A 22,177-nucleotide genomic window follows, 5' to 3' on the forward strand; every position below is an offset into this window, starting at 1 on the left:
CAGCCCCTGCCCTGTAGTGTATGTGTGGTCCCAGGGGCTGATCCTCAGGGCCCAGGCCCACGGAGCAGGCATGTGCTAGATGTGAGTCAGTGACATTGTGTCATTCACGCAGCAGCTGCCGGGTTGCTGCCCTAGCCCAACAGCAGGTGCACCCTGATCTTCTCCCACAGTCCCAGGAGAGGTGCCCACAAGGGTCCGATATGGTCATGCTGCCACTAGGATCCTACTTCACCAGACAGATCAGCATGCCAGGTGAAGTGGCTGCCACCTGAATTACTAATTATTTTATAGAGCAGTATTAAACAAAGTGATACACATTACTGTATGATTTGTAATGCTCTATCCTTGAGTCTCTAGTCAAAAATCATTGAACTTTATACTAGCAAGAATGGATTTTATTGTTTGTATTCATAAAGCCGTAATGTAAAACTGAAATAAAAGTACAACAAATCTCTTAACCGTAAACACGTGATTAAATATCAGAATTTGAAAAATAATTGTATGTAAGTAGTACAAATAAAGTTATACTAGAATAGTAAAATACACACAAAATATATTACATTAGTTGTATTCAAGTGTAAAATAAGTAATTACAGACAGAATTCCTACTGGATAAAAATATTACAATGGTTTAACAAGTTGAAGTGATATAGTTTATATATTTTGTTTTTATAAAACTTATTTATATCTCTCAGTTCTGTTTATCTCAATGAAGGGAACTGTTAGAAGTAGATATTATATGTGGCACATCTTGCTTCCAGTACCATGAAGGGGAGTGGCACTTCCTTTTGGGAGTCCTGGGATGAAACCCACACCGGGCCCATGTAGACCGATCAGTGGTCCATGTGGTGACTCTAAGGGGTCCCAGGACACTGCATTGCTGCTGCAGCAAGTATAGCACTTGTTGCGGTGGGCTGTAGCCAACAAGGCTCCATTAGTGACCAAACCAAGCAACCCAGATTCAGATGTCAAAGCCAGGGGGAAGGCAGGGCAGACGCCAAGTCCTGCCTTCCATCAGTGCAGCCTACACTGCCAAAACTAGGCCCATTCCCCTGCTTTGGAGAACAACGATGGTAGGGGGTGAGCCCTTTGCCTCCAAATGGAGTATCCCTGGAATGGTACCCAGAGCTGGGCCCATATGGGCCAGAAGGGTGATGGAGGAGACTACACAGCAAAGCAAACGGGGCTTCAGTCCCTCGGTGCTGCAGCTGGTGTGCTGCAAGTCCAGGCTCCTCTGGCACGGTTGGGCATATGTAGGGTTGGCCCTGTACCTGACTCCACAGGGTCCAGAAAATGGAGGTCCACAGAGATGCTGAAGGGGCTCCAGGTTGCTGAGCTGCTGCAACTGTCACAAGCCAGCTGGCAGAGGGGCCAGCACATGGCTCCAGTCCCCCGCCCCCCTTAAAGCCTGATGATGTGAACCAAGGCTAGGCTACCTAGCCCTAAGGAGGCAGACTGCATTCTCAACCTTCCTTTACCCATGGACTGTGCAGTGTACAAACATGGTGTCCCCCACCCCTCACTCAGGGGACAGGCAGTGACCCCAGAACAGAGTCTCTCTAGGATGGGCCACACACTCAGGAGCACAGAAGACAAGTACCAGCACAGCTGGAGGAGGAGAGGGCAGCAGTGGCCTCAACTCCAGCCCCATGGCTGCCAGCTGCTGGGTGAAATGGAGCAACTGAGACTGGGAAGTTAGGTGGGATGCGTGGGCGGGGTTCATCTAGCAATTCTGGGGAGCATGCACACACATCCATTCACTGCACATCCACCATAAGGGAGTTGGCCCCACATCTCAATGGGTGACCTAAGAAGGCATCCACACCCATAGGGACTACAGAAATGGAGTTTCACATAATGACTTGGAAAGGGCTCCAGGGCACAGCCTTGGAGCAATGAACAATTGGCAAAAAAAAAAAAAAAAAAAAAAAGAAAAGAAAAGAAAAAAGAAAGAAAAACGAAAAATGTCCTGGAAAACTATTCATCAATGATAACCTATTACACTTTAAAAACAGTTTTGCTTTCCTCTTGTCCTATATTTTTGCATGGGGACTTCTGAATTAGTGTCCTGTTTCCCTCTTCCTTCTCTCCTACCTCTACTTTCTCCCTGTGCTCTCCTCTTCTCTCTCGTGCTATGACCTTTCTCCTCTCTTACCCCTTCCTCCTCCTGTCCTTTCCTCTTTCTCCTACACTTTCACTTTCTTCTACATCTTTATCGTCCTGGGGGTTGGACACGCACTAAGCAAATGCTCTGCTGCTCGCTACAGACCTCCAGTCTGGACTTCATTTCAATGACACTCTATTTCTTTGCTAAAAACCCAACAAAGTCTTTTGATTCAGGATTTAATTCATTGTACATATTCTACATCATGAATATGTGCTACTTCATACAGTGTGGCTAATAGGCTTGGATTATGCTTTGGGCTTCAGTTAAACTCATCAGAAACAATGTCTTTGAAGGCAAACTAACGTGATACTGTTAATCCCACATTAATGAAATGGTTACTTTGTATCTTGCACAAGTACTTCCATATTGATCCCAGTTTAATGAACTGTCACTTTGTGGTAGCACCCACAGTAATACTAACCCAAGGATTGCTGGGGATCAGAAGATTAAGTCCAGACAGGAAAATCCATGAGATATGCATCTCAAATTAACTATTGAAAAGCCAGAAGAAAACTTGTGACTACGCGGTATAGTGCCATACTTCCACAGAATAAGCTGACGACAGGACGAGGCCTGAGTTGAAGACCTGTGGTGGGTGCACACACACACACACACACACACACACACACACACACACACGCACGCACGCACGCACACACAATTTCCCAGCTAGAGCAATACAATATCTGTTTTCCCAATGACATATCTGAGTTCCAATCCTATGTGTTTGATGTTTTTGAAAGCTGTGTCATAAACTTACCTAATTTTAATAAATGACACCCTGCTCACTATTATTTAATCCTGGTTGGAAAATATTTTAAGACACATTTTCATGTAGAAAATTGAGTTTTTTCTCCAAATTGTGACTGTCTTGGTTTATAAGAAAGAAAGAAATGTGCCTTTAATTTATTAGTTCATACATTAAAAAAGTAACCCTAACCCTAGAACAAGTTGCCTCTGCATTCAAAAAGCCACACAATATATATTAAATTTATACATCCTATCTTTGATTCAACTCATCTTTCTTAAAATTATTTCTAGTTTTACTCAATATCTTGTCATTTTTCTAACACGAACCCTAACTGGAACATTCAGGCTAATCCTCACACTAATCATATCCCAATCCTAATATTATTAGCAGTTTCCTATTTCATATTCATCCTAATTCTATCTTGACTTGTTATTCGAAGCTTAACTTTCAGTTTGACCCTAAATTTTCCATTTCCCTAATGCTAACACTAAACCCAGCTGGAACTGAAACCTAACTTACAACCTAATCATAGTCCAAAATTAATATTAAAAAATACTCTAGTTTTTATTCATTGGAATGAATATTCCAGTTTGCACTCTGGAGATGAGTTTCAATTTGCCCTAATTCCAACAAATTTCCTGACTCTACCTCTGAAGTTATCTTGTTCCCTAACATGAACCATTATATTATTTGTCATCAGATTCTCTTATCAGGAAACACTGTAGTTTCCATTGATCCTACCTTTTCCTGAACCACAGTATTCTAAAGCAATTTCATATTTATTTATCATCTACTTATCAATGTTAACTCTCAACCTAAACCTGGCTGGAAAACGCTCAATAATCATTACAAGAATGATCACTGAGAAATATATGTATATATATATATATCATGGTAATGCTCTAGTTACTATTCATTCCCACATTTTTGCTTCTACTTGTTAGTGAAAGCTCAATTTTATACCAAAACTTTCCTATTCATAACACTAATCATAATCAGAACAAAATACTGACACTGATTTTAATCCAAATTATACGTCAATACTAACACTTACTAGTTAGTGTTACAATAGTTTTCATTCATCCTAATTTGATTCAAATATGCCTTCCAAACATAGGTTTCTATTTTTTCCAATATCTTAGTCATTTTCTAACCCTAAACTTAATCTTAACTGGAATATTGAGAATAAATATAAGCCTAATTGCAAGTAGATTCTAATATTAATAGCAGTACACTAGTTCACATTCATTCTAATTCTTACCAGACTTATTCCAAAATTCACCATCAATTTGAGCCTCATTTTTTTTCTCCTTCACTCTAACCCTAAACGTGGCTGAATCCTAACCATAACCTTAACAGTAATGGTATCACAATTCTAAAATTTATGAAAAATGCTGGTTTTGTGCAATCCTAACTGAAATTCCACTTGTAATTCTTAAAATAATTTGCAAGTTTTCCTCAACCCTACAGATTTTCTCATTCTTATCTCTGAACCTATCCTGTTCCATAAAAGTAATCATTAAACCAATTGATCTCAAATCCTGATATTATGAAACACATTTTACTTCCATTATCCCAGCTTTTCCTGAATTCCTAGAACCTAAAATAAGTTCAAATTTAATTAACCTTTATCCTATTCCTTTTTTTTCTTTTGGTTGATTGTGGGATTTCATCTCTGGGCCTGGGCATAATCCCTGAGTTCTAGGCATAGGCATGATCCCTGAGTTCTTTAGCTCAAGGTGTGCACTTTACCACTTGAGCCACAGCACCACTTTCTGATTTTCTGATGGTTAATTGGAGATAAAATTCTCACAGACTTTCCTGCCTGGGATGGCTTTGAACTGCGATCCTCATAAATTAGCTTCCTGAATAGGTAGGATAATAGGCGCGAGCCACCAGTTTAATATATTTCTTTACTCAATTCTCAACCCCCTTTAACCAGAAACCTAATCCTAATCACAACCTGAATTAACAACAAATGGTTAATGTAAGGGAAATTGTCTGGATTCTATTCAATCACATATTTTTTTGCTTCTACTTCTTAGTGGAAAACTTAATTTTACCCTAAAGCTTATCCTTCCCTAATCCTAACAAAAACTAAAACAGTAACACTTTAAACCAAATTATATATGAATGTTTAAGATAACATGCATACTTGTTTTCATTCATTCTAACTTTGATGTCATTCATTCTTCTTAAAATATGTGGCAATTTTACACAATATCTTACATCTTTTTCTCATTCTAACCCCAGCTCTAACTGGAACACCTTGCCTAATCCTAAACCTACATATAACCGAATCATAATGTTAATATCAAGCCTCTATTTCACAATTATCCTATCTCTTGCTCAGCGTGTAGTTCTAAATTTTACATGCATTTTGAACCTAAATTTTTAAAAATGTTTTTTTATTTCCTGTTGTTTTATTTTTCATTTTTAAATTTTATTTTATTGTAATGAGGCTTACATAGGGATTACAGTTACATGTGTAAGGTAATGAGTACATATCTTGTTGAGCATTGTTACCCCCTTCTTTGTTGTTGTCCCACTATCCCTTCCCTCTCCCACCTCCATCACTCTTCTCTCCCCATGTTGTAAAATTCATTTTCAGTACAGTTTTATTTTTGTTTTTGTTTTTGGTTTATCCTGATAATCCACTGTACATCTTGAATTAAGTTGCAGTTTAGCTTAAATCTTCCAAATTACTTTATATGTGCATATATGAAAATATAATTTTATGTGAAAAACAGAAGATCTTTGGAGAAAGGAGTAACAAAAAGGAAATAGAGGGAGTAAAATCAAATATTTTTAATAGATTATGGAAAGAGCATAATTAAACTGCCACTTCTGAAAATTAATAACCATTAACAAAATAACTAAAAATAAATAAATAAATAGCACACTGCCTTCCAGTGTTCTTGAAGAGAACCATGATATATCTTGTGAAAGAAATAATTGTGTTAGATAAACTTTGTTCATGCATAATTTATATTGTTATTGGCCACTTATTTAACTTAATGAATAAAAATTTATCAAATAAGATTTCATGACAAAAACATAAATCAGTTACTTAATAAATGTTTGAGAAAAAGTTATAATCATGAGTTTTAAGAAGCTAAATTTCTATTTCCCTACAAAGCAATGATTAAGGTTTACTAACCTAGTATTTCTAGTAAGTTTAGAGAACATAATTGGCATGTAAAACAATGAACTGTACATCTTGTGTTTTGGATTTTAAACGTTGTCTTTTATTCAAATGAATACTTAGGTTTAATTTTCAAAATAAATGCAATTTTATCTCCTTTCAGAACAAGTAATTACCCTGCAATTAAATGTACTAGGATATTCAGGTATTTAAAAGCTAAATTTTCTGTTATGTAGCTCTACATATTCAAAATGACATGATTTTTCTATTTGTAAATGTCTAACCTGTGAGATTTTTTCTTCATTAATATACATTATCACATGAGGTTGTTGTGAAGGCTCCAGTAACCAGTGAGGTCAAAAACATTTCCTGAATTCTAAATTTTAAATCTAATCATTTTTAACCTTTGATTATATCATTTATTGTCTCTTCAGAGCAATGAAACTAAAATAAATACTACTTTTTAAACATTTCACTCACATTGTAAATAATATTAACATAGGTTAAACAGAGACTAATCATTTCAAACTCACCATATTTGATGATCTTAGCGTGAAGAATGTAGAGAGTATAAGAACCCTATACTCAATATTTTTGGCTAGATTAAATTAAATGATATATCTGGATTTCTAAATTGGAGTAAATCACATGGAAATAGGAAAACAAGAAGAAAAATGATTACTTTGGGATCACTTTCTTCTTAAAAAATTTTTTATTGTGAAAATATCGTACAGAGGGGTTACAAATATATGGGCAACGTAATCAGTTCATTTGTTATCAAGCATTGTTGCCTCCTCCTTTGTTTCCCCTTACCATCCTTTCCCATCTCTACCCCTTCACCAGCCAAAGTGGTAAAGTTCGTCTTTCGACATAACGTCTTGTACATCTCATTGTTGTAATGGGTCCAACGGTATCCCTAAAATTATGAAACAAAAACTTCTCCAAGAAATGTATTTTTCAATAAAATGTTTCAATTCTTAGGTAAAGTGCTTTATCCTTCAAATATTGAGGGATAAAATTTTTCTCAAAATAGAAATTCTGCAAATAATCTAATGTATGTTTTCATGCACAAAATTCTATGACTTCTAGTCTTGTTATGTGATTTTCATTATATTTTTATTGAGAAATGATTCCTAATTATATTTATTACAAACTTCTGTATTTAAACAAATCATGCCTGTACATGCTAATTTACATAATTTAATACACAAACAAAATTATATTTTTTCCTGTCTCCCACAGGTAAGGATGAGGTGCTGAAGTATATTAAATGAAAGCACTCTAAAAGAGAGTCTATGTGTCTTTCCCCTTCTCCTCCACAAATTATACCGATATCAAATACAGTGAAAGCAGGGGTTATACTGTGGAAGAGGGACATACAAAGCAACAAAGAAATAATCTTATAAATGCATTAGAAACAATCGCATGAATGAAAAAAAAAACATTTGAATACATATCTTAGGGTTCATTTCCCTAACATCACCTTATCTGACCTTTTCTGCTTGATTCAGACATATACTAGATATTGCAAATAAGGGAAACCATGGAACCTATGTTTCTTTGGGCTTAGCTTACTTCACTTAATGTAATTTTTTCCAAGCCTTTCCATTTCCTAACAAATGGGGCAATGGCATTCTTTCTGATGGAGGCAACAATGAGAACTACAAGTCGTTATGTCGAAAACGAACTTTACAACTTGGGGGGGGGCGGGGAGGATTGGGTGGGGGGGCGGAGGGAGGATGGGAAGGGATGGGAAGGGGAAACAAAGGAGGAGGCTGCAATGCTTGATGAGAAATGTACTCATTATCTTGCTCATGTAATTGTAAGCCCTCTGTACAGTATTTTCACAATAAAAAATAAATAAAAATTAAAAAAAATAAAAGAGAGTCTATGTGGACTGGAAATTTGCAACATGAGGATGGGACTCATGAGCACTTTCTACTTGGCTGAACAGGAGTTCTTGTCTCTACAGTACTTTCTTGCCATTTAAGCACACAGGGAAAGCCACAAAATTTGAAGTTCATATGAAAGAATTACACTCATAAAAGTTGTGGCAACCCTGCTCAAAAGCTCAATTTTATCACTAGTTCTTTGTGCTTGCTGGCTGATCAATTTCCCTATCATATTTACATATTATTAAGCATATTAGTCATTCAACTGGCAGTACATGGCAGAAGACTCCTGAAATCACATCTATGGCTGTGTAATATTTAGAAGATAAGGAAAAGATTATATTGATCTTTAATTCCTCCCTTCTGCCTTCAATATAGTAATTAATTGTCAAAACAATCGTATAAGATGTTAGTCTATTTTCCAAATTTAATTAGAGTTTTTTTTTTTTTTTTTTTTTTTTTTGTCAGTCGTGGGGCTTGAACTCTGGGCCTGGGCGCTGTCCCTCAGCTCTTCAGCTCAAGGCGAGCGCTCTACCACTTGAGCTACAGCGCCACTTCCGGTTTTCTGGTGGTTTATTGGAGATAGGAGTCTCACGGTCTCTCCTGCCCGGGCTGGCTTTGAACCACGATCCTCATATCTCAGCCTCCTGAGTAGCTAGGATTACAGGCGTGAGCCACCAGCGCCCAGCTAATTAGAGTTTAAGCAAGTGTTTTTTGCAGTAAAGTGATGACAGTAGTATCAGCTCTGATAGGAGCACATCCTCCCTAACAGGTAATGCTCTATGGACTGTAAATATGGACGCCACACTAAATTCTCTCTCTCTGTCTCTCTTTTTCTCTCTCTACTCACACACACACACACACACACACACACACACACACACACACACACACACACACACACACACACACACATAGTGCTGCCACCCAGACACATCGGAGATCAGTTTCATTCCTTTGTAATTATAGTTGATTGATGTTTGTTCCCTTGCTTTTCTTTGATTCAGGATCTTGCTTGGACCTGTATGTTTCCCCGAGATCAAGTCCTTTCTTAGTATACCGTGTATCTTTGTATGTTTCATGCCAATTAACAGTAACTTGAATACAATATCTTCAAACTTGACATTCAAGTCAAACTCCATGAATTCATGCTACTATTCCAAAATATTAAAATGTATTGGATCTAGGGACAGAATGCCCACCTTGTTATTTTAGAAAGAATTGACATCATGAAAAATAAGAATATTAATCAGGTACTGAGGTAAGAGAATGGAAGTATGTGGGAAAATGTAGAATACTGTATGTGTGTTAGAAATAGAGAATAATAGGCTCATTTATTGAAAACTTGTCATCCTATATTGAAAGCTCAATTTATGTATACAGTTTTCCAGGTACTTTTCTTACCTATCACTTCTGATCACAAATCTTCTTATGAATGTTTATAGTATCTTTGAATAAATCACACAATTTGCACGTACTTATCATCTTAAGGAAACACAGTCTGCTTCTACGTTTTTCATTATATGTGACAAACCCTTATTTTTTGTTTCCCTGTTTGCTGAATAAATGTATTACTGGAAACAGAATATTGACAGCAAATCTGAGTGTAATTTTCATTTTGTAAATTTCAAATATAATATAAACTTTGTATTGACGAGTTATTTTTTTAAATGAGTGATATTCATGAACACAATATTTTGGTGCCTTTAAGTCAATTGAGAATTGCTGTGGTAGTTCTTGTGTCTTTTGACTTACCCATTATGTTATTCATGTATAAACATTGCATTGAACTTTTTTATTTTTATATATAAAATAATCCCCAAGGGTTTACTTTAAAGTGATAATGGAGGGAGGTTGTCTTCTTGTTCCAAACTTTATATTTACGTCAGTGAAAGTACTAGAAACACATGATGTTTACTGGAGCAATATAAAAGATGAGAACGTATTTCTAAAGAGAATGGATTTATTGATTAAAACATAGAATAGAGTAAAATAGTCAGGTTTCTTGTTTGAGAGTGCATAAATTTCATATGAATGTAGCTCAAGATAACATTGAAAGATAAATTCATATTTATATTACTGAGATTTACATCAAAATATAAGAAATATAGGTATTTTAAGAAATTGGTCATTCAAAGCCCTAGATACCTAATGGATGAAAAATGGACTTGATAAAAAGCAGAGGAAAACAATTAAACATGCATCTATTATGATTTTATAATACTAATATGAAAGCAATGGAGCTTTTCCCTTTCTGAAGAAGAACGTTTAGGCACTAATTTTAATGTAAGTTATAAATTGTAATGAGTCTAAAGTCTTTTCTTCCAAGATATCCAAGAGTACTATACTCATCCTTTGAAGAGTAAATTAGTAATTATTTTCATTAGCTTTGCTTAATATGAATTTATTTGTAGTAAATAGGTTAAAATATCTTCTTTCTCCCAAATTTAATAACAAACATTCTGTCTCTTTCTGTTTCTTCATACAAGCCTGAAATCACTACTTCAACGTAATATAAGCAGAAAAACAAAAATAACCTGATACAACAATCGCAAATCCTAAATTATGTGAAAACATCCATAATATAAAAATAAATCTGAGGAAGAGGAAAAACAATAACAGAATAACAACAGAAAATTACCCTAGTAATCTCTAATGAAACAGAGGTTTATAGTCCTAGCAGATACTCCATTTCTAGAGGGTCACATTAAATCAGCTATAATTATAGATATGCTATAAATATGTCTATAGATATGTCCATAAATATAGAGATAATTATAAACATATCATTCATAAGAAGATTTTATACTGTCTTCACAAGAAAATAGAATTCTATGAAAAGGTTCCAGCCAGGTAGTTGACTGCTATGACTGTGTTGAACAACACATTCAAATGCACATCTGCAGTGTGAAAATAAATGGGCAACATGGAAAAAAGCAGGAACAGAAGCGTACATCAGAGAAAGCCACATCAATACACATAGACAATTCACCATACTACTGGACAGTCCGAACTGTCACTGTAACCACAAATATTAACATCACAACATCTCACCACAACTGTTTTCTATTCCTACACTTAATGGACCTGACGAAAATGCAAATCCAGAAAAGCAAATCATAACAGGAGACCAAACAAAGACCTGGCAAATCAACCAAGAACATAGAGAGTCACCTATTAAGATCATAGATTCCCCCAAAAGAACACCTCCAAATGGACAAAAGAAATCAGAAAAATACAAGAAAATAGATGTCAAGGTAGTATAATTCACACAGTAAATAACCAGGCATTTGAACAGACAATCAAGGACCTAGAAGAGAGTTATCGAAACTTATTACATATACTGCTGAAAAATGTAATTAATGGAAAGATAGAAAACCTCTACAAGGAAATTTGTGAACAAATGAGACCAACCAAAGATTAGCAAAATAATTCATGGAGACTACAAACAAAAAAATCAATAAAGTCTGAGAAGTCAAGGGAGTTCAAGAAAAACTGGATGCCTAGTTAAAAGATATGAGAGAAGACACAGCTAAGAAAACAAACCTTGCAAATCCCCCACCCAAAGAAAAAATGTACAGAGGGATGGGAAGGTGGCTCAGTGGTAGAGCACTTGTCTTGCCTGCCTGAGGACCTGGGTTCGATTCATCAGCACCACATAAGCAAAAAAAAAAAAAAAAGAAAGAAAGAAAGAAAGAAAGAAAAATCCTGGAAGTGGCACTGTGGCTCAAGTGGTAGAGCGCTAGCCTTGAGCTGAAGAGCTCAGGGACAGTGCCCAGGCCCAGAGTTCAGGCCCCATGACCGGACCCCAAAAAATGTACAGAAAGTCCATAAAAGACCTAAAACAAAGCTTTAATAGAAAGATAGAACTCCTAAAAAATTACCAACTAGATGACAGGGAAATAAAAAACAAAGTAGAATGCCTCCACAGCAAATAGATGACATAGAAGATAATCTCAGGGCCAAATACAGAATAGATCTAATAGGAAAGAGGAAAAAATCACTTAGAACAAATCCAAGAAATAAGAAATGATCTTGCCAGAACGTCAAGACTCAGTTAGAAGATCAAATTTCGGAGAGATTGGTATCAAGGAGAAGAGCAGGAAACTAAATGGATGGGAAACATATTACAGAATTCTATCAGAGAACATGCCAAACATCCAAACAGATAGGCTCATTCAGAGAAGAGAAGCCTTTAGAACAAACACAGAATTCTAGAACTGAACAATCCACCATGACATCCTAATCCATTAGAGGATCATTAACGATCAAGGAAAGGATTCTTAAAGCTGCCATACAGAAAAGATTGATTATTTATAAAGGATATACAGTCAGAAGAAAAACAGATTTCTTAGCTGATATGGTGAAAAGGAGAGCCTGGAATGATATATGACAAACACTAAATGTAAACAACTACCAACCGTGAATAAGGTCCCACGCCAAACTTTCCTTTACATTTAAAGGATAAATAAACATATTTCATGACAAAGACAACTTGAAACAACGTATCTCCACCAAATCAGCATGATAGAATTTAATCAAATATATCGTACATAGAGAAGATCAAGAAGAACAGGAACTGGTTATATAAATGTTCCTTACCAGAGTTCAAGGTAAATTTATTAAGAGTAGATCAGGCACAGCTCCTAACAACTGGTGTATAACATATCAGGACTTATCAGATATTTCTGTCAACTCTCAATATCAATGGACTTAAATTTCCAAATAGAGGACATAGATTAGGTTGCATTTAAAAACAAGATGCATCCTTCTAGTATCTATGAGAGACACATTATCAAACACATTCTATGAAGCTAGAATTAGACTCTTCCCCAAATCACATAGGGACTCACCAAAGAAAGAGAACTATGAATTCAACTCTTTGATAAGCATTAAAGAAGAACTTCTTAATAAAATTCTCACTAACCAATTTCAGCAACTACCAAAGAAAAATCATATGGTATGATCAAACAGGATTCATCTTAGATACAAGTGGATTTAATATTCTTGTGAATAAACGTAAAACAAACTATCAGCAGAAGCAGGGACAAGAAACACATGATCTTCTATAGGGATGTAGAAATAGCTTTGAACAAGCTCCAGTACCGCTTTATGTTTAAAAGGTCTGAGAATCAATATAATACTGAGTATGTATATGACACAGATAATTAGCATTTACCTCACGGTGGAAGCCTAAAGACATTAACATCAGGAATGAGACAAGGATGTGCACTCTCTCTACTACTCTTCAATATGGTAGTGGAATTTCTTGCAAGAACATTAGACAAGAGAAAAACATAAAGCAGATCCAAATATGGAAGAAGTAAATCTATCCCCTTTTACAGATGAAATGACCCTGTATTTAAAGGACCCTGCGGCTTCCTCCCTCAAGTTAGTTCAGGTGATGCTACCCTTCAGCAATGTACCAGGGGGAAAAACCACAAGAAGCATTAGTTTTTCTGTTACCAACAATGGGAAGATCCATGGGGAAATCCAAAATACAACCTCATATGTATTAGCCTCAAAAACAAATCAAATCTAAACAAAACAAAACAACAACTACAAAACTAGGAATTAATTAATTTAACTAAAATTGTGAAGGACCTATATGTGAAAACTTTAAAACTATAAAAAGGGAAATTGAAGGAGATTCAAGGAAATAGAAAGTCTTTCAATGTTCCTGGTTGGAAGAATTAACATTTTAAAAATTGCAATACTGGGCTGGGATGTAGCTCAGTGGCAAAGCGCTTGCCTAGCAAGTGCAATCTCCTGGGTTCGATCCCCAGTGCCAAAAAAGAAAAGACACACATAAAAATTGCAATACTTCCCCCAAACAATTGGCAATGCAATACTCATCAAAATCCCAACAATATTCTTCAGTGCAGTAGAGAAAGCAATCCAACTTTAATATGGAATTACAAAATTACAGATGATACAAAATGCTTAGAAATGAATTTATGGGCCTATAGTCATCTTACACACATACACACACACAGAGAGACACACAAATACACACACACACACACACACACACAAACAATGGGATTACATTCAACCATCAGAAAGATGACTTTTCACCAGTGGTAAGGAAAATGAAAGGTTTGGGAAAATTACATTAAATGAGAAAGGAATGCAGACACAGAGCAATATAGGTTTCATGGATTCATTCACTTATTGAAACTAGAAGGTGCATACAAATCTATAAGTAAACAAGACAGATTCTACTTCGTCCCAGTTAATATGGCCATTACTAAGAAAACTAACAGTAGCAAATGCTGGCCAATTGGGAACTCTATTACACTGTTGGTGGGAAATTAAACTGGTTCAACTATTGTGGAATGCAGGACGGAGTTTCCTGAAAAGACTAAACCTATATCTCCCTTAAGCCCCAGTAATTTTCCTCCTGGGCAGTAATCCAATCAATAACAAACAGCCTCACATGAAAGCTCCCAGTATATCCATGTTCAGGGCCCAGGCCCAGAGTTGAAGGACTGGAAAAAATTTACCACTGCTGGTATTTGTTTCCGCAAATATGAACCGTTTGATATAAGATAACAAATGAATCTATTTCCAATAGCTAGTTTAGGACTTAAAGGTAGTGGGTGATAAAATGGCTCCTTTGTTGAGTGTTAAGAGAAGATGTAGGCAATCCATGAAATGGGGATATGTTGTTGTTGTTCGAGGTGCTTGAAGTCTGGGCTTGGGCACTGTTCTTCAACTCAAGGTGAGTGCTCTACCTCTTGAGCAACAGTGCCTCTTCTGGTTTTCTGGGGGTTAAATGGAAATAAGAGTCTCAGGGACTTTCTTGCCCAGGCTGTCTTTGAATTGAAGTCCTCAGATCTCAGCTTCTTGAGTAGCTAGGATTACAGCTGTGAACCACTGGCACCAGGTAAAAATGGGGGATTTTTAGAAAAGAAAATCGCCCTCTTCACCTGTATCTAAATCTCAGATATTACTATTAGAACACTTCACCTTTTACTCATTTCATCAGATATTTGTAAATTTTCTCTTTTCCTTCATGTGGGAATACTGCAGTCAGTATCAATTCAGCTGGGAGACTGGATCAATTGTATGGTAATTACTAGCACCTAATTTAAGAACTTTTACATCAAAAGAAATAAAACCCTCATTTGGAATAAATGTGTTTTCTTTTTATTACAAATCTGTGCTGGATTACTTCCTAATGTGATATTGGACCTTCTATGAGAATGATGCCATTTTCTTTCTCTTCAGTCTTCTCCCACATATGGTCAAATATTTAAGAATTCAAAGATTTGAATTGATAATTGATTAAGCTGACTTCTAAGAAAATGTGAATTTCTGGAATTTGGTCTGCTGTCTTTTTTTTACATGCACAGGATTTCTATGATTTATTTGTTCTACAAGGAATTCTACTTTCTAATCTTTGTGTGACCAATATTAGTCTCTCTGATCAGACTTTCTGACCCTCTCTCTGGAGTCTCATTTGAGTTTGCCTCATAAAAATATTTTAGCTATCGGCTAAATGACTCTCAGCTTCAGTTTTTTGCCTGACTTCATGTAGGCTGTAATAGCAACCCTGCTTGGCTGTGCTTACTGGAGTGCTTTTTGTGTGTGTGTGTGTGTGTGTGTGTGTGTGTGTGTGTGTGTGTGTGTGTGTGTGTGTGTGTGTGTGTGTGTGTGTGTGTGTTTTGTTTTAGAGGTCTAGGATTACTATTCAAGTTAGTAGTTTCTCTTGGCCCCTGTGATCCCCTGGCCTAGAGTCAATGGGTTTTTTTCTAAAACTACAAAGAACAGCTTACTAAATTCCTGTTTTAATTGTCCCACAATGAGGCAATCAGGCATCATTGCAAAGCCATCAATAGTGCTTTGTAACCACTTACAGAAGTTGTCTATCAAGATGGCTTTCCAAGGTTGACTGTGAAAATTGTTCATTTCCAACTAGGCACCATAAAGTACATCACATTCCTGGGATCAAACTTTTGGAAGGAAGGGTCCTCTTCTTTCCTTCTCTTATGATAAATTAAACCGTAATATTATTCAGTTGTGGAGCCTGGAGCACATTTTCTCAAGAATATTCTGTAGTGTAAAAAAGGACCAACTTTCAAAATAAAGGTGAAAATACTTGTCTACTACAGACTGATTTATCTTGTTTATATCTGTTGATATTTTCATTACCTCAAACACATGGATAATTTATATTGGTATTAGACAAGTGGCAAAGGATTAATGGAATAAGCATTCAGTTTACTTTTGTATATCCAATATAATACATTAGCCCATTATGGAAAATTAACTATAACTGTAGAAAAATGTCAGGAATATAAAATAAGCCTCAAGATAGGGTGTGGAAGATGGCGGGGGAGAAGCTGGAGGCTAAACAAACTTTAGCATAAAAAGCAGTTTTAGTGTTCCAGTGAACAGTACTAGGCCAGAGAATTACACCAAGTGTGCCATCACAATACAGAGAGTTTGGCTAGAGAGGGAAAATCAAGGCAAAGAGACAGATCTGAGCACTTGCCAGGAGCTGTGGCAGCGGCAGCAGCTGTCACACCTGCCACATGGTCTGGGACAAATGCACCAGATGCAGCGGGCAAGCTGATTCTACACAACACCAGCAAGAACTGACAAGGAGCAGATATCTTCACACTGCAGATAGCAGATCAGAGATAACCCAGGAACCAAGACTCTGGCATCATGAGTAGAAGCCTGACATACTCACTCCTTCTCATGGATCAGAGGAGGGAAGGCATTCATCCCCCACCCCACTACTGGAGAGCTCCATCTTTGATACTGACAAAGGCTCTGCTGAGCTGCCAGTTCCAATTCAGCCTTGGGAGATAACAAGACAGCTATTTGGCAGGTCACAGGAACCTGCCCAGACCTGCCAGGCTCAACTCCACCCAGGAAAAAGTTACCCACCCCAGGCAGAGGAAATCTGCCACCTGGGAGTGGCTTTCTTCACTGGGTAAACAGAGCCAGAGGCTGCCCCTCCCTATAGCAGCCTAGTCAGTTGAAATTCAGTAAACATAAACTCTGAGAAAGGCTCCAGGCTGTGCTCTGTGAGTGTCTCAGAAGCTAGCCCCTCAGGGAAAAGCTACTGTTTGCTGAAAGGCCTCAACTCAACCCAGAACCTAGCCTCATCAAAGCATCACCAAACAAGAGAAAACAGATATCTCCCTCTTTTGCAATACTCAAAAGAGATCCCTCTCCCACTGAACTAGCCTGAGAGGAGGATCACAAAATCCTCGCTAAAGCAGAGCATTATCTGCTTGCCCAAACAAACTGCCTTAACTAACCAATCAAGCCACAGGAAAACCAAACACCACAAGCAGACCAGGGACTCCACCAAGAGGCTCGTTACTGACACAAGGGAAATACAGAATCTTCCCATCCCTCAGCCCACAAAAAAAAATCAAAGTACTTTCTTATTGTTTTTGTACCTTATTTTTATTTATTTTTATTTTTTTGTTTTTTAAAATTTTTGTTTTTATTGTTTATTGTTTTCTTCCTCATATAATTTTTATTTTAGGTGAATATATGTGTGTGCTTATTTTTTAATCTCTACTGAACTTTTGATCCTTTTCTTTCTTCCTTTCTTTCTTTCTTTCTTTCTATCTTTTCTCATTCTTTTCACTTCTTCTCTTTCATTCTTTTCTGCATGACTTAATTGCTGTTCTGCTTAACCTCAAATATACCTGTCGTCGATTATTAGATCTTATACTCCATTGTGTACACACTTAATCCAGAAATTTATTACTCAATTCAAAACCTCATAGACTTAAATTCTTTAATAGCAGTATTACCTCTTTATACCCATATAATATTTTAAAACATTTTTATTTTTCTAGTTTTTCATATTTCCTTTCTATGCCTCCCCTCCTCTCATCCCATCACCATTCTTCTCTGAATACTGCTTCTTCAAACTTGCAGTTTTTAAGGGTTTCAATTTTTAATATTAAATTTTTGTTTTTCCATTTTTTCTTGTGATTTTTTTCCTTTTTCTTCCCTTTTCTTACTCTTTTTTCTCTCGCTGCTATCATTCTGTCCAATCAATTTCCCTCTTTGAGATGAGGACATGGTTAAATCCACTCTTCCTCACCTTCCCACATCCCTCCAATCCTATTGTTCCCCAAATTTTACCTAAACCTAATAATTTCTGGTTGCCAAATTCTCCTTTGCTGTTCTTAGTCCATTAAGACATAGTTGTTTGATGTTCAATAGATTGCATCTCTTAAACCAGATTGTATCTGCAGACTTTTGACTGTGCAACTAGGGACTTTGGTTGATGCTTACCTTAAAATAGTGTTCTAGCACAAAACATGTTATTCTCATCCCAAATGGGCAGAACAAGCCTGAAAAACACAAGAAAAATGGCAAGCCTGGGGTTCTCAACTCCCATTCATGACAATCAGGGGAGAGAATAGATAAATAATAATCCAGAGGAGAGTTCCCAAAAAGCTCTACAAACAATACAGGTAAACAGGGTAAATGAAAAGAGTTAAAACCTGCAAAACTCTCAGTGTGAGTATGATAGCGAGAGAGAGAAGGCAAACCAAAGATCAATACAGGAGACTCATGAGCTTGAGGAAGCTACTCAAAGATTGATACAGGAATTTCGTGAGCAGATTGAGAACACTCAAAGAGAAATAAAGGAATGGTGTGAGCAGGTTGAGATCAGACAAAGAGATAGACAGGAATTGTGAGTGTAGGTTGAGATCAGTCAAACAGATAGACAGCAATTATGTGAGCTGGCTGAGAACAGACAAAGAGAAAGTCAGGAATGGCGTGAACAGGCTGAGAACACTCAAAGAGAAATACAGGAAATGTGTAAACATGGGGATCTTAATCAAATAGAAATACAGGAACTGAGAGATCGGGATGAGAAAGGACAAAGATGAATGGATGCATTCATGGAATACAGAAACAGAGAGCTGAAAGAAATCAGGTAGACAGTAAAGGGAATGCTCATTGGAGAACAACAGAAGGAATGGGAGTCCTAGGAAACCATAACAAATCAACTAAGTGATTTGAGAATAAATACTGAACACCAAATTAAGGAAATAAAGAACTTCTTACAAGATCTAGAACAAAGGTCCAACAAAGAATTTGAAGTCATCAAAGTCGACCAATTAGAAGGAGAAGAAATAAAAAATGAAGTAGAAAGTTTGACAGTAGGTTAGACCATGTAGAAGATTGAATCTCAGGGATTCAATACAGCCTAGATACTATAGAGAAAGAACATAAGCCCATCCAAGACAAATCCAAGAAATATGATTTATCTATTCAATTCTATTTGGAAAACACCATCAGAAAGCCTAATCTGAGGATAATGGGTGTAAAGGAACACCTAGAGTCAGAAGTTAATGGTCTAGGAAATTTGTTTAACAGGATCCTAGCAGAGAACTTCAAACATGCAAAAAGATAGGGCTATTCAAATACAAGAAGCTTTTAGAACTCCAAATAGACCAGACCAGAACAGGACATCCTACTGTCAAATTATTATCCGCACAGGATCAATTCAGACTAAGAAAAAAATCCTTAAAGCTGTCAAGGAGAAAAGATCAATAACCTATAAAGGGAAACTAATTAGAATCACCTAAGATTTCTCAGCAGAGACAATTAAAGCAAGAAAAGCCTAGAATGATGTATGCCATAACCTAAAGACAAGCAACTATCAACCAACAATACTGTATCCAGCTAAACTCTCCTTCATAACTGAAAGTCAAATAAAAATCTTCCGTAGCAATGAAAAATTGAAACAATATATCTCCACCAAACCAGCTCTACAAAGATACCTAAAGATGTCCTACACATAGAAAACCTACAAGACCACAATAAACACCAAGAAACCACACCCAAACTGAGAATCCAAGAACCATAGGAAGAACCCTGTTGTGGCAGCCACAAAGAAGGTGAATAAAAGGGCAAGAACTCCCAAATACCTCTAAGTCCTACCTCTTAACATTAACGGGCTTAACGCTTCAATTAAGCGACATATACTGTCTAGTTGGATTAAAAAGGAAGATCCTTCTTCCTATTGCCTTCAGGAATCCCACCTTGTCCATTAAAAACTACACATTTTGAATGTGAAAGGCTGGAACAAAATCTATCCAGCAAATGGGTCCAATAAACAGGCAGAAGTTGCAATACTAATATCAAATAAAATAGACTTCAAATTAAAATTAGTTAGAAGAGATAAAGAAGGTCTCTTAATACTAATTAAGGGATCTCTACTTCAGGAGAGATTACAATTCTAAATCTCTATTCCCCAAACAATGGAGCATCCGAATTTATCCAAGAAACACTACTTTCTCTCAAATCTCATATAGATCCAAATGAATTAATTGTTAGGGGCTTTAATACACCACTATCCCCACTAGATAGATCAACTTGGCAAAAACTCATCAGAGAAACCACAGATATAAAAAACCGCATAGATCAACTAGATTTAAAAGACACCTACCAAATATTTCACCCAGCAGCATCAGAATACATGTTCTTCTCAGCAGCACATGGAACATTTTCCAAAATAGACTACATTTTAGGTCACAAAGCAAACATTTCCAAATTCAGGAACACTGAAGTAAAATCGTGCATTCTCTCAGATGACAAAGGAAAAAAATTAGAACTCAACACCAAAAGCAACAAAAGAAAGTCCTGTAACATATGGATGCTGAGCAACACACTGTTGAACCCCCAGTAGGTCATGGAAGCGATTAGAAACGAAATTCATGTGTTCATGGTATTCAACAAAAATGAGCACACAAACTACTAGCTCCTCTGGGACACAGCAAAGGTGGTACTCAGAGGCAAGTTTATATCTTTGAGTTCTTACATCAACTAATTCGATAGATCTGAAACTAACAATTTAATGAGACAGCTGAGCCTCCTTGAAAAAGAGCAAGATAAACCCCAAACCAGTAGATGGAAAGAAATAATTAAAATTAAATCAGAATTAAATGAATTAGAATAAAAAATAGAAAGAATCAACAAACAAAGAGTTGGTTCTTTGAAAAAAATCAACAAAATAGACAGACCCCCAGCAAATCTTATCAGAAAAAGAAGAGAACACACCCAAATAAACAAACTCAGAGATGAGAATGGAAATATCACCACAGAAACAAACAAGATTCAGAAAATTATAAGGGAATGATTCTCAAACCTTTATGCTAATATGTTTGAGAACATGGCAGAAATGGACCTTTTCCTAGCAAATATCAACATGCCAAAACTAAATCAAGATGAGTTAAACCATCTTAACAAGCCCATACCAAGCATTGAAATAGAAATAGCAATAAGAGACCTCCCAGCTAAGAAAAGCCCAGGACCAGATGGTTTTACAGCAGAGTTCTACAAGGCCTTCAAAGCAGAATTCACACCAATGCTCCTTCAAATTTTTAATGGAATTGAAAGAGAAAGTTTACTACCAAATTCATCCTATGAATCTATAATAACTCTCATCCCAAAACCAGGCAGGGACTCATCAAAGAAAGAGAACTATAGACCCATATCTTTGATGAACATTGATGCAAAACTTTTCAACAAAATTTTGGCGAATCGACTTCAACAATTTATCCAAAAAATCATAGGTCACAATCAAACAGGATTCATTTCAGGGATGCAAAGCTGGTTCAATATACGCAAACAAGATAACGTAATTCACATCAACAAGAGCAAGAATAAGAACCACATGGTTATCTCAATAGATGCAGAGAAAACACTTGACAAGATCCAACACCACTTTATGATGAAGTTTCTGCAAAGACTAGGAATCCATGCAACCTTCCTCAGTACAATAAAAGCTGTATATTAAAACCTCAAGCCCGTATTATGCTCAATGTTGAAAAATTAACTCCATGTCCTCGAAACTCAGGAACGAGACAAGGATGCCCACTCACTCCCTTGTTCTTCAATCTAGTATTAAATTGCCTAACTACAGCAATAATACAAGATGTAAACATCAAGGGGTTCCAAATAGGAAAAGAAGAAATATAACTCTCCCTTTTTGCAGATGACATGATCTTGCATTTAAAGAATCCCATGGACTCTGCTCCCAAATTCTTCAATATGATTCAAAACTTTGGCAAAGTAGCAGGGTATAAAATTAGCCTTCATAAATCAATGGCTTTTGTATATGCCAACAATGAGAAAAGTGTGACTGAAATCAGGAAAGCAACTCCATTTGTAATAGCCCCACAAATAATAAAATACCTAGGAATTAACCAAACAAGTGAAGGACA

General features: G+C 36.5%; 1 long non-coding RNA gene across 1 annotated transcript in view; it reads right to left on the reverse strand.

Moving 5' to 3' along the window:
* The window catches only part of LOC138835427 (uncharacterized), an 83,100-nt gene that overhangs the window by 25,814 nt on the left and 35,109 nt on the right, over positions 1 to 22,177 (reverse strand). The window lies entirely within an intron of this gene.

Source organism: Dipodomys merriami, unplaced genomic scaffold (assembly GCF_024711535.1).
Source record: "Dipodomys merriami isolate MVZ:Mamm:240054 unplaced genomic scaffold, mDipMer1.0.p SCAF_238, whole genome shotgun sequence".
Lineage (NCBI taxonomy): Eukaryota > Metazoa > Chordata > Mammalia > Rodentia > Heteromyidae > Dipodomys > Dipodomys merriami.